Source organism: Cupressus sempervirens, chromosome 5 (assembly GCF_028749045.1).
Source record: "Cupressus sempervirens isolate cs-2001-9-10 chromosome 5, ASM2874904v1, whole genome shotgun sequence".
Classification (NCBI taxonomy): Eukaryota; Viridiplantae; Streptophyta; class Pinopsida; order Cupressales; family Cupressaceae; genus Cupressus; species Cupressus sempervirens.
In genome coordinates, this window is record NC_143122.1 from 770,477,236 (window position 1) to 770,494,356 (window position 17,121).

The 17,121-nt window shown below is 32.9% G+C and overlaps 1 pseudogene across 1 annotated transcript; it reads right to left on the minus strand.

Annotated features, from left to right (window-relative positions):
* Positions 1 to 13,832: 13,832 nt before the first annotated feature.
* LOC149558185 (protein LATERAL BRANCHING OXIDOREDUCTASE 1-like) lies at positions 13,833 to 16,006 on the minus strand (annotated as a pseudogene). Its single transcript, XR_016352443.1, has 4 exons — positions 15,603 to 16,006; positions 15,071 to 15,312; positions 14,624 to 14,948; positions 13,833 to 14,386 (listed from the first exon to the last, which is right to left on the minus strand). The product of XR_016352443.1 is annotated as a protein LATERAL BRANCHING OXIDOREDUCTASE 1-like (transcript).
* Between the last annotated feature and the right edge of the window lie 1,115 nt (positions 16,007 to 17,121).

Sequence of the window (17,121 nt, forward strand, 5' to 3'; positions counted from 1 at the left end):
AAAATGGGGATGTTGAAGGGAAAATTGAAGAAGGGGAGATTATGGAAGAAGAAATGTTACGAAATATTGATGTCCACAAATTGCCTAGGTAGTAATGAAGGATAAAAGGTGCAAGAGAAGGAACATCCAACAAAAGACTTGATCAAGGATTTTGAGACCACTCTCAATGAAAATATCAATAGATTGGAGCAATGTGATATTTGCAGGCAACAAAACTTGTACACAGATGATATTAGAGAAAATATAAGAACATGCAATCATTTGATTAATGACATTATATTAATCCATAATGATATTTGTGATCAACTAATTTTATGGTAAATTTCTAATAAAGATCATCCTCTAGTAAACAATCAACCTATCACAATGGACTCAAGGAAGGATCATTAGGGTGTAAACAATCAGTGTACCAATAGAGACAACTACAAGCTTCACTAGAAAATGCCTTATTAGGAAATGGAGAGAAGATTGAACTAAATACTTTAACCATCCCACAAGTTATAGACATTGAGACAATAAAAAATGGGAGAAACACATAGAACATACAAGAAATATATGATAATTCTCTAATAGAACCAATAAAGATCACAAAATTAGCAATCACACCACAATCATGACAAAAGTTTACACAAATCTATACTCAAGAGAATAGAGAGATTTTAGAATTAGAAAAGGACGTGAGCTATAATACAAACCCCGAAAAAGCCAAAAAAGGAACTAACAAGGTAGATTTAGCATCGAAGACAACATAGAACTAGAGAAACCAAGAAGTACATTCAAGACACTAATAGAGAAAAAATTAGAAAAATGAAATCAACAACAAGAAAACCTAAGAAGAAAAACCTAAAGTTATATAAGAAATTATGGCAAACTCCAATAGGAGACAGGTACTCAAATAAGGACTTTAACTCATTATATGAAAAAATCTTAGTATATGATGGCACATACTTTCAAAGGGGAGAAGAACTAACAATGGGTATAAATGATTCCAAGCTCAACTTTGTAGAATCAATTAAAAAAAAGTCGAATATGGATAAAAAATGGAAAGAGGGAAATAACTTAAGAAATAAGGAGGAAGATATATAAATTGAATCAAGAATGGAGGAATTAGGCATAGGGTTGGTGTATACAACCTCTAGCCAACAAAATTCTCACAAGAACACTAATCAGGAGTTTAGACAAGAAGAAGAAATAGATAAAATTGAGGATGACATATCAATCTTTAATATGTCAATGCAAATAGCCCTTAGGGATGAAAAAAAAGAGGAAAAGAATGTGGAGAGAGATGGGGTAGATTATATTTAGAATAAAATTTTAGAAGGTACACTTGGTTTGGTAGAAACTAAAGAAGGCTTGATAAACCCAGGGTAAGGAAAAAATTTAGAAAAACAGAGGTAGAAAATCCCTTTTCAATCTCAAAAGTAAGGTTGGAAACAAAGAAGCCCAAACCAATTTAACAAAACTATTTCATGAAGGGAAGATAAAGTATCTCTCTAAGGAACAATTCAAAGCTCACTACATAGAATGTTAAGGGCATTAACACCTATAACAAACAACAACTAATTAAAGGACACTTCAATTTCTTTAATTCAAATATAATAATGCTAGAGGAAACCAAACTAAGTTTGGAAGAGGCAAATAAATTAAATAAGAAGCTAGGTATTTGGCAAGTAGAATGGGAAGGGTTTAGACGAGCATCAAGGGGCTTATTAATATTATAGTACCCTAAGAAAATCACTTCTAAACATATAGCCAAACATAATAACTAGATTTATGGAACCATTAAGAGTACCAATTCCAATTTAAACTTTATATTAACTAATGTCTATGGCCCAACCCAAAACAATCAGAAATTAAGATTATGGTTAGAATTAAGTAACTACTTAGATACATACAATTTCACAAACCATATAATAAGAGGGGATTTCAATGTTAGTCTTAGTATAAATAGAAAATTTGGGCGATCCACCTCTATATCACAATCACAAAAAAAATTTAATCAATGGGTAAGTAATAACAATATGCTTCATATTAAGAATAAAAATGGTAATTATACTTGGAATAATTGGAGATCACATTTCAGTCATATAATTGAAAAAATAGATTTATTTTTATTTAAAGAAGAACTAGAGGAATTTGACCACTTCCTTGAATCCAAAATGTTCAAATTTTATGGATCCAACCACTTCCCAATTAGATTAGAAATTGGAGAACTTATCAAAACTAAGAGGTGTCCATTTAGATTTGAAAACTTGTTGTTCCAAAATAAAGAAGTAATGGAATTGAATGAAAAATCTTGTAATGAATAAAAATTTGAAGGATCCAAGATGTTTTATATTGTGACAAGGCTAAAAACCATAAAATAAATAAATTATTAATATGGATTAGAGAAAAATTTAATAACATATTTGAAGACAAGCTCAATATAGAACAAGCACTAGAAAGTTTAAATGAGGTTATCTAAAAGGGTATGACTTTAGAGAGCTATTAAAAAGAAAAGGAACTACTTGCTAAACAAGTGGATAGTTTAGCTAAGGAAAAAAACATTCTAGAAGAAAAAATCTAGGGAGACTTGGTTGGCAAAAGGAGATAGAAATACAAAAAAAATTCACAACAATATGAAAAAGAGAAATATCAATAGAATTACTCAACTCAAAGGAGCAACCAATAATCTTATTTAAGACCTAGAAGAAATAACATCATAATTTGTCAACTACTGTGAAAATATATCTCATTTTGTAGATGATTCTTTCCTCACTTTGATTGAGGATAAGGAGTTCATAAGGAGTCTTGGGATCCATTGTGACTCTTAGGACTCCTTACCATACAAAATGTATGGAAATGGGTCCTAAGGTTCTGTAAGGGGTCTTAAGGGGCTCTAAGACACATTATTGTGTTGTAAGACCCCTTACAATCTCTTACAATACACTAATGCATAGTAGGCTTCATATAAGGTCCTATGAAACATTAATGTATCCTAGTATACCTTAAGACCCCTAGCCATACATTGGTCTTAAGGGGTCCTAAGAGGTCTCAATGGGTCATAATACATGTTGATGTATTCTAGAAACACTTAAGACCCTTTACCATACATTAGTGTATGGTAAGGTGTCCTAGGATACCTTATGACCCCTTTCGACCCTTTGAGAACCATAAGATCTATATAGTAAGGTGTGCTAAGGTAGGGAGGGAGGAGGGGTGGGGTGGCGGGGGGGTGAGATAAAGAAATATGCACACGCACATGCACGCGCCCACACACAAGTGATAAATAATACGATGAGAAATAATCCTAAAATAATCATGCATAAGTCAAGGGATCAAGTTTATAACAATAGTTTACTAGAAATCATGCTAAAGATAATGTGTTCATTCTTAAAATTTGGCTAAGTCTATTATTGTTTAAATCCTAAAATCAGAATCATCATCTTAACTTTTATAAAGCTAAAACCACTTCCAAACATCTTGGAAGTATATACATAAAATAGAACTTAAGTATAAGAAACTTATACTTCAATGTTACATTTGATGTATGTGATCCTAGTGCTGAAGTTGACATTAGTGTGCCCTATTTAGAAGGGTTTTCTAGTTTTTCCTTATTGCCCTATAGGGTGTATGTTTTTCCTTATTTCCCTATAGGGTGTATGCACTATAGTGCATGCGCCCTATAGTAAGTATGCATTATTTAATCCACTATATTTTGGTAGTGTACTCCCTCTATAGTGTGTTCACACTTTTGGGCTAGCACACTTTTTAATGCTTTGGAATTCACCAAGCCCAAGGCTTTAATTTTCCATGCAGATCCAACTCAAAGGCTTGGTAGTCTCAAATAGGCCTGCGATGTGTTTTCTAGCAAGGATATAATAAATGCATAATTTTTCTTGTGTGCTCTCCATTAGAATTTGTCATGGTTGAATATTGATAAAATCAGGTTATATGATATTGTATATCTTTGTGTTAGCTATATAACCATATAACTTATTTTTAATTTAGACTATTTTAAGCCTTTCAAATATAATTTCTTTTGAATGTATGTCAATTTTTTTCCTCAAAAATCAACATGTAGTATTTGGGGGTTAGATTTTGGCTCATTCATAAAATTTTGAAACAAGTTATTTTTTTAATAAATTGGACTCCATTCTACACACTTTATAAAAAGAAGTTTTTATTTTTTATTAGTTTTCAATGATTTCTCATGGGAACATGTACAACAATTTCATGTATTTGAGAAGTGCCCACTTACAAAATTCATAAAAAAATAAAAATACATTAAAAAATACCCAAAAAATATGGGGCAAACTATAAGATGTTTGGTAAGTTATGACCATAGAGATTAAACAATTTCTTTTAAAAAGTTAACATTTTAGGGTGACCAAACGTGACACCATGTCAATTTTTACTGAAGAAACAATACCACTTTGTGTGGCCCCCTTTTTTGAGGGCCTTAAACTCCACCATTTAAAAAAAAATAGTATTTTATAAAGTAGATTCAGAGGGTTATGACTTTTATTTTTGTCATATCTTGAAATTTTGAGTGTAGCTATCTTCAAAATCTCATCAAAGTTCATAAATTGCTGATTTCATAAAAAAAAGTGGCATCTTATACCCTCCTTTTGGTACCACAACTTTGTGCACTTACTTACAAGAGATGGTGAATAGTTGAGAAAGAAAGGGAGAAACAAAGAAGGGGAAGGACTGGAGATGTGTGTGTGTGTGTGTGCGTGCACGCACGGGCGCATGTGTGCACACACACGTGTGTGTGTGTGTGTGTGTGTGTGTGTGTGTGTGTGTGTGTGAGAGAGAGAGAGAGAGAGAGAGAGAGAGAGAGAGAGAGAGAGAGAGAGAGAGAGAGAGAGAGATGGTAAATAAGGGGTGAGAGATAGTAAGATGAGGGAGAGGAGAGAATGAGATATAGTAATTAGTTATGAGTGAGGGAGAAAAATAAGGTAAAGAAAGAGTTTAAGAGGTGGATAAGATGGTGACAGTAGGTAGCGAATAGAGTGCTAGAGGGTAATTAGTGAAAAAAAGATATGATATCTAGAAAAATAGAGGAGGAGAGGGTGATAGATATGAGGTCTAGAGATAGGTGGTATATATGGAGAGGTGATTGTAAGAGGAGGGAGGGGAGAGAGTGAAAGAGGGTAATGAGGAGGAGAGAAATAAGAGAGAGAATGGGGATGGGAAGATATATGAGGTATAGAGAAAAAGAGAATAATTATGCCATGATATAGATGAACATGGTAATGTAGGGAGAGAGAGAGAGAGAGAGAGAGAGAGAGAGAGAGAGAGAGAGAGGTAACTAAGGGGTAAGAGATATTGAGGTGAGAGAGGGGAGATAATGAAAGATAGTAATTAGTTGGGATAGAGTGAGATACATGAGGTAGAGAATGAGGTTAAAAGGAAGATAGTGTGATAGTAGGTAAAGGGGAGAATTTATCACATAGTAATTATGACAAGAGAGATGTGATGCAGATAGTTAGATAAGGGAGGAGAGTGAGGGACATGAGACCTAGAGAGAGAGTTAGAGAAGGGGAAGAGGGTGAGAGTTGTGTGTGTGTGTGTGTGTGTGTGTGTGAGAGAGAGAGAGAGAGAGAGAGAGAGAGAGAGAGAGAGAGAGATGGAAAATAGGATAGGAATAAAGGGAGAAAAGGAAAAGATGGAAGCATATATATGTGTATGTTTGTGATAGAGAGGGTAAATAGTAGAAGAAATGGTAAACCAAATTATTTTAGATCTAAATTCTAGTCAAACCAAATTAAATTAAGGTATTAAACTATTTTTAAAATTAAACTACAGTAAACATTAAACCCTAACCCTAATTATAAATGAATTTATATCCTATATGCAAAAAAAATTGATAATAATTATATTTGAGAATTGAACCAAACTACACTCTAACCATAAGAATTCATTAGACCAAATTTACTATTAGGCGTAAACACAAAAAAAAATATTTCCCTTAGTAAAAAGTCATATTGGGTCATAATCTTAAATAGAATAAAACAATAAATGTACTTAGTTCAACCTCCATATAATAGATAGCTACAAAATTAATTTCTAATAATAATAAATGAAACTAAACCCAAAGACGAAACTAAATTAAATCATAGTACTAAAACAAATTAACTACCATTGCTAAACCCAATGGACATACAAAAATAAATTGGCGGTTAAATTTTCAGAGTTTCATAAATGCAATATAGTATTTATTAGATAAATTATTAAAATTTGTTAAATAAATTGTTTTAAACTATATTTCACAATACAATATAAATATAATTTTTTAAAAGTAAATATGTTATATACTATGTTTGAATAATATTGTGTTCATAAGATATTGCATTTTAATTATTTTAATTTTAAATAAAAATAATCTTTAAATATAAAATAATTAATATGATATAAAATATATTGAATTAAAAGTTAACAACCATCTAACTTGGATTTGAACAACCACCACTTTACCTAAACATTTATGAAAGGTGAGAGTTCTCCAAGTTTTATATTAATAATTGATTAAAAGATTATATATTATAAAAATTAAAGCATTGATAACTCTCAGCTTCCACTTTCTCTTTTATTTTTAATAAAAAATAATGATTTCCTTTTGATATTACTTTTATGCATTTAATATTCTTTATGAATACCAATTTCTTTTGTGAAATTTGATATTTCTTGACATGTTCTACATTAATTATATCCATAAAAATAAGTTTAATTTTTTTTTTATCATAACATATTTCAAACTCCAAACTCCAAAATAAGAATTCTTCCAATTAATTAAAACAATCTAACTTTTTAGATAGCTTTTTTAGAATAAGAAATATTGAACTCTTCTTCTTTCTTAATTCAAACCATTCAATTGGTCAAAAAAAACTTATCTTACATTAGTAGCAATGTTGAAAATAATAAATGTTGGAAACTTGAATTTTTCTTAGATCAATAACAACTTTTCAGAACTTGTACCTTTCTTTATTTAAGGAGTCCAATAATTTAAAACTTGAACTTTTCTATGTTGAAAAAAATTACAACTTTTGAAAACTTACACCTTTCTTAATTTGAAGAGTCCAATAATTCAAAACTTGCACCTTCCTTTATTTAAACAGTCCAATTTTATCAGACACGTTTCATAGATGAATAGCATTGTTGAAAATAACAACTAGCAATCACACCTTAGTGTGCAATGGGTACGCTGAAAATGTATTTCTAAATCTTCTCATCTCTCTATCAATCTATCTCACTATTTATTTCTCTTCCTATGTAATTATCTCTACCATCTTTATCCACCCCTCCCTTTTTTATCTTTATAAATCCATTTTATTTTCTATATATACGTCTCATCCATATCAATCTCCAACTCTATCATTATCTTCCTCCCTATCTCCATCTCTTAACTACCTTCTTTGTCACTCTTTCCACCTCTATATTTGTCAGTCTATTTCTTTATGATCCTCTATATCTCTCCCTCTACATAACATATATTAGTATATTTCCATGTATTATCATATTTTATTATATATTACTTCCATATTTAATTTATATACTAAATATCCACCCTTAACATCTCTACATGAGTCATTCACAAGCTTCCACACAAGCATCCAAGAAGAATCATTTTCATCCAAGTTCCACATCTCCTGTGTAATTATTTCATCACTCTCTAGCATTACTCTACAAAAAAGTTCCTCTCTCTAACCTTGCCTTGTGTAAGTGTGGAAACTATCATATTGTTGGTGTTTTCCAAATGTAAGAGCCCACTCCTATCAAATTTAAACTATCCTTCACCATTTGATTTTTATCAATCCAATTAGAACCTTGAGGCTCTGCCACTCATTCCACATGATAAAGAACCAAATCACCATCTCCTCGCAAAGAAAGCTTGAATTTCCATAATGAGACATTTTAATCTAAAGCCCTGGAACACATGGTAATGGTATTTGTATGAGCCTTCATCTCCCTACTAAATCTCCTTCATCTAGTGACTAAGTAAATAATGCATATTAAAAGTTGAAGGCATTTTATTATTTCTTCCCTTATGTTCATCAATGTATATGATCTAGGGATGATATAAATTTTAGAATATATTTGTAATATTAGCTTGGTTGAAGCAATGAGTTCTCATTTTGGAGACTTTGGTTCAAATCTCATAAGATACATCTTTTTGGAATTCAATTTGTGACTTTTGGTCTTTTGATTGTTATTTTTTGTATGGGGATCACATAAATAATTTAAACTTAACTAAGTAGAAATCCATTTCAAAGAACATAGTCAAATTTCCTGGTATGGTATACATTAAGAAAAACTATTAGAATCTTTTCTAAGTTGTCACTATTTGCATTACAATATACTATAATGACAATGTACTGATTTTTAAATATTTCCTATAATTTATTATTTATTTAAATTTGCATTTTTCTTAACATTACATAATTATTTTGTATACAATGATAGAACTTTAAAATTAACTAGGGTTATACCTCAAAATATGTTACTTGATACAATATTTTTTTTATGGAGGGTTCAGATTTGCAAGGCAACCTAATGAGGCACGAAGCCTGCAAACTACCAACCAACGAAGGCTACCACATAAACTTTTTATGTACGTTTCTTCGTCACTTACTGCAACCCCTAATTAGGGATTCTTTCAATTATCAATTAAGCAGTGTTTATTGTGTGTAGATTCTTCATAGATGAGATACCGATAAAGGAGGTGTAGCAATCGAAGGCGATGGGGGGTAGTATCTGTTGAAACCCATGTCTATGTATTCCACTATTTGGGATGGTTCGGAGTGGGCAATGATAGGGGGTCGGTACAAGGTCAATTACAAGTATGCCCCTTTCACTATAGAGCTTTCCAATCTCATACTGGAAGGTTGTGTAATGGATCCCATTGAGTAGGAGTTAGATGAGAGGGAGGAGAGGGAAAGGTAGAGGGAGAGGGTGATCTGATTTCTAGGATCTAGGACTATTACAAATAATGTTAACCAATTACATAAAGTTAATTTTAAAGCTTTAATAACGCAAAATTAATATAATTGCAAATAAGAAAACACAGAATGAGATGATAGAAAGAGAGATAGAGACACAACACATTTGATGTCGGAGTTCATCTGGGAAGGACTACGTGTCCGGGTCCAGCTCCAATAGGGGGACCAATTCCATTAACTCCAATAAATCAATACAAATGATTTGTGACAATTCCCTTCAAGCACATGCAGTAAAATTCCTCTATGTGCAGGAAAAACCACTAAGTCTCCACATAGACAAACTCTCTCTCAACATTTGCATTATTTCTCCCTTCATTTCCCATGCCTTCAAAAGGCCCCTAACCCCTCTTTTTATACAAAACAATGTCTAATAATAGGGCAAAGTATATTTAGCCCCTTACAACAGTCCTTCCTCGGAATGGGACTCATTTCCATTTTATAAATTTGTCATTATTTACTAATTGCCTTTACTTAGACAAGAGGGAATCAGGCTTTGATACACTTTAAATAAAATCTGTGCTAATAATATCACAAGCCACTCACATGGCACAATGGCAAAGGAGAATTTGAAAACGCATGCAAAAGAGGGAGGTCAGTGGTTCCAACCACCACACCGGCTATTGGCTTTTAGCCCAATTTAGCAGCGTTTTAAAACTATAAAATAAACATCGGTGACATATGTTTCAACGGTTGTCGGTGGTGTAACGGCCATTGGCCAAATTTTAGGGGCCGGTGGTCATGGGTTCAAAACCCAGTGCCACTATCAAATATTTATTATTATTATTTTTTATTTTCGTTTTTATTATTTTATTATTATTTTTTTCCACCTCAAACTTCAATCGAGCATCTCTTTTGCATACGAGCTCCATTTTTGACGAAACGAACGCTGCTGGAAAGCTCTTGACGAGATCTTCAATTTGAAACCCATTGTTGACCACTTTCAAGATTATTTTTTTCACCTTTTGATGACCTCTGTACCTAGTTTGACCAAACTTTGACTGGCTATAACTTTTGCGTATGAACTCCTTTTTTGCCCATTCGAGTTGCGTTGGATGCAAAATTTTGAGGACTTAAAACTTATGCCATTTATTGGAGTTTTGGAGATACTTTAATTTTGGTGAAAATATCCCCCAGATCAGAGGGAAAGGGAGTGGGAGAGGGAGAGAATTGCTAGTGTGTTGTCTGAGGAGCAGAGGAAGGCAATGGAATGGTTCAGAGGGAAATACATTTACTGTTCCTACTACAACGACAGTGCCAGATACTCACATTAGCTGGCCAAATGCCCTCCTAGAGACCCCAAGAACCCCATCGCCACTGCTAATCTCAAGTTTGGCCACCATTGCAACCACCACATAAAACACACCACCAAACAAGGGTCCCCTTCTTCTTCTTCTTCTTCTTCCACTAGCCTTGGTTCCCTCTGATCTCCTCTCCTGTGCCTTTTTCTTTATTTATTTTTGTGCTAGTGCGTGTTAGATTGTACAGTTCCCGATTCTCTCATGTTGCCAGACAAAATGCACCAAAGACAAAAGAAAGTCAAACATGATTCTTTTTTAGATTCATGAAAGTCAAACTTAAATAATTCACTTGTGAAAAAAGTCTTACTTCTAAGAATCAAAATACACATTCAGCTATGCGATTCCTTATCTACAATGTGTAAATCTGGTATTAAATTTCAAAGAAAAGTTGTGATAAGGAAGGAGAGCAGGGGCCTTAACATCAAAGTAAACACCATGTCATTACATAATTGTATAAAAATTTTCCATCTTCAAATTTGCACGTGTATATAAATAGCGAGGTAATATAAATGTGTGGTAAATTTTAAGAAATTAAAGGATTAACTTTTTGCTTTGGGATATGTAACGTCACACAAAATTTATTCATTTTATATTAGAAATGTATCGTATTGGATTGTGGGGATTATGGATTTCTAAATAGGTTTTGAGATATGTGGCTTTCATTTTGATAGCTAGAGGTAAATTTCCGCATTGACGATCTCATGACCCACCTCTTCCAAGTGCTAATGCACTTCGTTTTCTTAATAGTCTAGAAATGCATAGAAGCAGAACAAATCCAAACTGTCTTCATCTGTCTTCATCTGACAAATTCTCCCTATCATAAATGAGCATTTGAATCTCCAACAACCTATCATAAATGAGCATTTGAATCTCCAACAACCTTTCTATTTCTTGTGCTCACCACAACTTTACAATCTTTATCAAGTGGCATTGGATTAGCTAAAACTAAAGAAAGTTTAAGGCTTTTTAAGTGCATTGAGACTCCCTCATTAAAAACTTACAGTGTGATGATGTTTTAATGCGCTTTCCCACTAAATTTTCGAGTGAATATGAAACGTTGACTTTCCTGATTAACTACAGAGAAACCAGGTGAAGGAAGAAGTTGTAAGTATAGAAACCACGTAAGTAGACACTTTGTAAATTAATAATTGTCTCTCACAAACAAGTACATTCCTAACACTAATCAATCTGTCATGGATTACAACCATGTCTGTTCATTGTCGTCCACGCGGTGGAGGCGACGTCCTTCTTCAACGGCAATCTCTTGCCTGTGTTCGAACTCTCGCCTGGGTTTAAGTTTAAAGTATTGATACAAAATTTTTGTTACGATGAGTGAATTTCATAAAGAAGCGGCCATTGTTGTCCAAGAGCCTCTATTTCAGATGTGATGGGTTGTCCAATGACGGTGATTTGAAAGAAGTGTTGTACCATTTGTTAATGACAATCAATTCTAACACAGGTTTCTGTCAATTTTTAAATCAAACTTATTTATGAGTGGAAGAGTCAAGTGTCCAATCAAATCGATTGATCTATGGTTTAAAATGGTAGTCTTTCCCTCGATTGATCTATGGTTTAAAATTTTAGCTCCTCCTTCTTGTCAGAATGAATCAACGTTGCAGGTGACTTCAATGGTAGTCATTCCACCTACACAACTTCTTACCGTTGGATGCAACATTTAGCTCCTCACCTTCATATAGGGAATGCCTTCGGCGTAAATATTGAAAACTAACACCTTTCTTATCAATTTTCACCAAAATCGGCCACCGTCATTACATGCGTCTTCATAGATCTCAAGCACCACTTCCACTAGATCTCCATTGACCGCAGCTCTTTTCGTCTGGTCCACTCTGTCCTAATCGTTAATCCACGCCAAAATTGAACAGTTCTAAATCAAATAAACTTCTGATTCTAACTAGATTTTGGCAATTTCAATGCTCTTCTTCCCATAAAGCTTTCCAGAAAAGACAAGCATTAAATACTCTACTTGACTTGACTTAGGAGAATCTGACCATATTAAAAAAAATTAACCAAAAGCTGAATTTATAATCAATTTTGACGTGTCCACCTGAGAAAATCCCCATTCTTGGCACGCCATGCCAAGTTTTTTCAATTCCATTTACCTGAAGAGATCTGAACCCCAAAAGACAAATTCATATCAATAATGGGGATGTCCATTTGATGAAGAGCAAAGTCAATCGGGCGCTCTTTCTCTGATCTGATGTATCTTTGAGGAAAGCAGTGAAGACTGAGATGCCAATTCTTGAACAACTGGAATTGAAAATGCTTTTGAAGTTCCATCAGAGGGATTAAATACCGCAGTTGAATTAAACATAATTCTTCTTTCAATCTAAATAAACCACCAACTTGCTTCTACACATTTCAATCTTGATACTGCACTCTCAGAAATCTTATCGAGCTCTAAATCCAATCATCCAGCTGTAAAGATGAAATGGGAAGGTGGCTGCTGAATTTTATATTTGATGGAATAGTCCACATGCTTCATCTTTATGTATTTTAATTTCTTAATTTGATAATGTAAGTATTCTAGTGTCTAAAGCAATGCACAATTTTTAATGATATGCCTTAATCTACTAGGAAACATCTAATTATTTGGAACTTTCTTATAATCAAACAAGAGCTACTGGGTAGTTTAGTTTAGTTCCTGCCAAAGAGCAAGTAGGGTGGGCTTTGGCTTAAGGTAAGAGTAACAAAGAGTTTCTATTTCTATATGTTTTAGAGAGCATTATATACTATAAATTATGTTAACTGTGGTATTAACCATTGTATGAATTCCATTGCAAATAATTCTGTTCTGTTAACTTTGGACAAAAGGGACATTATAGAGTAAAGAATGCACTTCCATTGTTAAGATTACAGATCAATCTTAAATCCAAAATCATACAGACAGAGAGAAATCAGATTTCAATGGCTTTCAGAGGAGACTCCTCAAATCCATCCCATTGGTGTGATTGTTTCAAGCAATGTTCATAAATCTTGGTTGGCATAGCATAACTGTCGATTGTGCCATTTGATTTTTCAAGATTGATCAGTTCTCAGCAACACCATTAATAGAAGGATGACTCATGCTCCTCCTTAGCTGAGAAAAAAATTGCCGCTCTTGCTAATCTGCTGCTATCTAGCTTTTGATTGTTGTATATGTAGGATACATGCAGACAACTTCGAGTTATAGAGGTGAATCAATTGCTGTTATCTAATTCACGGACTTTTAAAAAGAGCTTATTATTGTACAACATTTTCAATGTATAGACAAAAAAGACTATAGGAAGTACACAATATCCATATGACAGTTGTAAACAATAATGTTCTTTTAAGAACATACTAATATGCTTGACAAGAGGCACCTATTTTTAAAGGACATACCAAATAGACACAGAATCTAAAAAGTTATATTTTAAACATATTTACAATGCAGACTCTAAAATCTTATAGACATTATAAGATGTGCTCATCTTATGGCAAAGCATACATATCTAATGCTTCTATTTCTGAATAACTTTGTTGCAAGAGAAGAGAATGGAATGCATCGTCATCCACAAATTTTAAATAAATAAATTTCTTAGTTCTAATATTTAATGAATTCGTATCTGCAGGATTTTAAGATATCCTGGGGACCTTTTTGATTCCCAGAACGTTGCCACCTGTTTACAATTGGGTATCCCAAGATCTTATCTTGTTGTGCGATTTTCAGAGATGAGAGAAGTGTGTTCTCTTGCATGGGGAACATAAAAAAATCCTAATTCAGCAAATAATAGTATGCCAGCAAAATTTAAAATATCATGGACCTTAAAAAATATGCAACTTCACTATAGGAACAGATTCAAATCAAGAAAGCTATGACTTGATTTTGACAAATTCAATGTTCTTCTTCTTCCCTTCAAGTTTTCCAGAAAATAAATTCTGCATATACTCTGCACGAATGAATCTTTTGTATTGACAGGGATGCATCTCATCTATGAGCTGAGGAACAGGGCCGACCTCTGTTCCCATACTTGGACCATAAAACATGGCAATGGAGATTCGATCCTTGTCCGTGTTTGTGACTGCTCTGTGCTCAGCGCTCTTGTAAATTCCGTTGCTCATTACCTAAATAAAACACAAAAAGAAAAATTTATATTTGATAAGAATTTACTAGAATCAAACATTAGTCCCCATTAATTAAACCCAAATAATAAATCAATATTGTAGAGGGCAGACTTATGTAATCTTGAATACACGAAACCTCTGAATTATACACCCATAGAAACATTCTTGAAAACAAGTTAACATAAATTGATGGTTCCTACAGGTTGTTTAGGCCTAAAGACTCTTGAAATTAAATACCTCAAGCATGTCCCCAATATTGATAACCAGGGCACCAGGGATGGGTTGAACAGGAATCCATTCACCATCCTTGCAGACCTGTAGTCCAACTGTTTCATCGTCCTGCAACAAAACTGTCAAACCATTTCCATCTGAATGAGAGCTTAACCCTAGAACCAGATCTGGTCTTGGGCAGGGTGGGTAGTAATTCATTCGCATCCTCTGTATTATTTTCCCACATGCGTTAATGAAACAATCTGGTTTCAGTCCCGCGTTCTCTGATAAGAGGCGAAGAACTGTATTGCCCAGCTTTTGAGTTTCAAAAGCGTATTGATCCACAGTTTCTCTGCAACAAATGGGCGGTGCAATCAGATTAAAAATTAAAATTTGATGGAAGTCGGATAGAAATTTGAAGTAGATATATTTTCACATATCTATAACAGAGCAAAAAGAGAAAACAAACTTTACCTAAAATCTGCTGGATTTGTTGGCCAGAAATCCATTTTTCTGTTTCCTGGAGGCAGAGTATTCAAGGACATCGTATCTGCCCAATCTAGTACTTGGTCATCAGAGCCTACAAAGGCCTGGCCATAGCCTTCTGACTATTGTATTTTGTATTTTAATTTTTCCTGCAGAGGTAGTTTAATGAATTCCCTAACAATTTCCTTCATTCTTTCCATCAGAGACAGAGGGACTCCATGATTCACAGCCTAAAAATATAGAGGAATAGATACCATCTTAGTAAAATAAGCAATATAGGAGAATACAGCTGATCTGGATATTGGAAACCACTAGAGGGGTAATTCCGCATCACATAGATAAATGATCATACCATGCAACAACAATAGTCTAAGAAAACAAAGTTTTCCTAAATCCTGATCTCTATACAAGAGAGAGCCTCAGGAAGAGAGCCCTGTATATAGGATGGGTTATTTAAGCTACAAGATCATACTTTTTAGCAATTATTAGTCCAGTAGATAGTAAATTTTGAAGTACACACCTGAAAAAATCCGCATTGCTGGCATGCAATACCAAGTTTCTTCAATTCCTTTTGCCTGGAGAGATCATTAGAATCAGTCACAAACATGCCAATATCAATTATGGGGATGTCTATTTGAGGAGGAGGAAATCCATTTGGGCGCTCTTCCTCTGGTCTGATATACCTTTCCGGGAGGCTTTGAAGATTCTGGGATGCTAATTCCTGAACAATAGGAATTGAAAATCTTTTTGAAGTTCCATCAGAGGGATTATATGTCAAAGTAGAATTAAACATGGTAGTTTCTTAATCTAAAGAAATCACCTACTTGCTCCTACACTTATTAACTCTTCTCACTTTCAGAAACAGAAGCGAGATGTCCCTATATTCTCTCATAAACAAAGATATTTGATAATTGTGGAAAATTCTATGTCCATATATTCTCTCATAAACAAAAGATATTTGATAATTGTGGAAAATTCTATGTCCATATATATTCTCATAAACAAACAAAAGATATTTGATAATTTTGGAAAATTCTATGTCCATATATATTCTCATAAACAAAGATATTTGATAATTAAATAAAGAAAGGTGGAAGTTTTCAACATTTGTTATTTTCAAATGTTGCTATTGATGTAAGAAACGTTTTTGACCGATTGGATTGTTTGAATAAAGAAAGGAGTAGGTTTCAATATTTCAAGTTAGATTGTTTTAATTAATTTGGAGAATTCTTATTTTGGAGTTTGAAATTTGTTATGATAAAAAAAATCTTAAACTTATTTTTTTAGATATAATTTAAGTAGAATATGTTAAGAAATATCAAATTTTCTAAAAGAAATTAGTATTCATCAAGAATATAAAAAACATAAAAGTAATATCAAAATGAAATCATTGTTTTTTATTTGAAAAGGGAGAGAATGTTTTATGTGTATTATTAAACTAACTTAAATATATGTGTGTGTGGAAGGTGAGAGTTATCAAGGCTTTCATTTTTATAATATATAGTTTTTAATCAATTATTAAATTAAAGCCATCAAGTTTGTTAGTCTCTTATATGAGAGGTCTTGGGTTTGAATCTACTCAATTTATATAGATAAAAAACAATAATTAATCAAAACACATAATAATCAATCTTGGCTTCAGCCTCTTACCGATCGGAAAAAGAAAAATTAAAGCCATGAACTGGTGGTTATTCAAATTTCAATTGGGTGGTTGTTAACTTTTAACTCAATATATTTTATTCATATTAATTATTTAATATTTAAGTATTATTTTTATTTAAAATTAAAATAATTATGTTTGGAAAAAATACTTTGATATCTTGTGGAAGAATTTGATTGAGCCTAAAATTAGATGCTTCAGATGGTTAGTCATGTTGGACAAGCTTCCTATTAAGAGAGATTTCTCTAATTCTTATATTTGTAATTTATGCAAAGTTCCTGAAACTGGTAGACATATTCTTTTAGATTGTACCTTTGCTAAAGAAATATGGAGAATGTTTGGCATTGTTTATCCTATTGTTGTTAATATTCTTGATATT